The following is an 868-nucleotide window of genomic DNA, read 5'->3' as shown; positions in this document are numbered from 1 at the left end:
GTAACTTGATTTATCTCTCACTCGGAACAGTGAAACTGTTCTATTGTGTCATTTCAATGTAAATGGATTTCGGATAAACTGTGATAAATCAGATTGTGAAGAATTGTGACAAATGGCCAGGGGATCGGTCAGTAATTCCCCAAGGACGGGAGGGTTCTGTGGTTCCTTGTGAAGGGATGTTGGAGACTTCATCAGGTCAGTGAACAACGACCATTGGTTTAATGGTAGTAAATCACAGGAATGGCCGTGTTTCCTGCTGCCTGTGACACGTCCATTGACAATGTTCCTTCTCACTGTTACTGACACCCAGACCGACACTGACTGCAGGAGGTGGGTCAGAGATTCACACCCCCTTCCCGGTGAGGGACAAGAGACCGTCTGCAGACTGTCCCAGTGAGAAGGAAAGAAATACCATTGTCAGATTGCCCTCCCCTGCCCTTTCCTGTTTGTGACTTTGCTCACTACCAGATACACAGAGAGCGAGGCCGCATCTCCTCTGGGTCTCTGTTCAGACCCAACACACATACAAAAATTTCTGCATTCTCTCGTCTTGTAGGATTATCGTTTACCCTTGGAATCCTCCTGTGGGACTTTTTATCCCAATCCCCCTTCGATTCTTAGGGATCTGAGTGAGGACGTTCCCCCTAAACCTTTCCCCTTTCACCCTGAAGCCAAGTCCTTTTGTAATTTATCTCTCCTAATCCGTGTGGAAAGAGCCCATTCGCATCTACCCTGTCTATGCCCCTCGTAATTGTGTAAACTTTTATCAAATCTCCCCTCATTCTTCTGCACTCCAAGTATTAAAGTCCTAACCTGTTCAATCTTTCCTTGTAACTCAACTCCTGAAGAGCCGGCAACATCCTCGCAG

Source organism: Hypanus sabinus, unplaced genomic scaffold (assembly GCF_030144855.1).
Source record: "Hypanus sabinus isolate sHypSab1 unplaced genomic scaffold, sHypSab1.hap1 scaffold_887, whole genome shotgun sequence".
In the NCBI taxonomy this organism is placed as follows: domain Eukaryota; kingdom Metazoa; phylum Chordata; class Chondrichthyes; order Myliobatiformes; family Dasyatidae; genus Hypanus; species Hypanus sabinus.
This window is presented reverse-complemented; position numbering follows the sequence as displayed.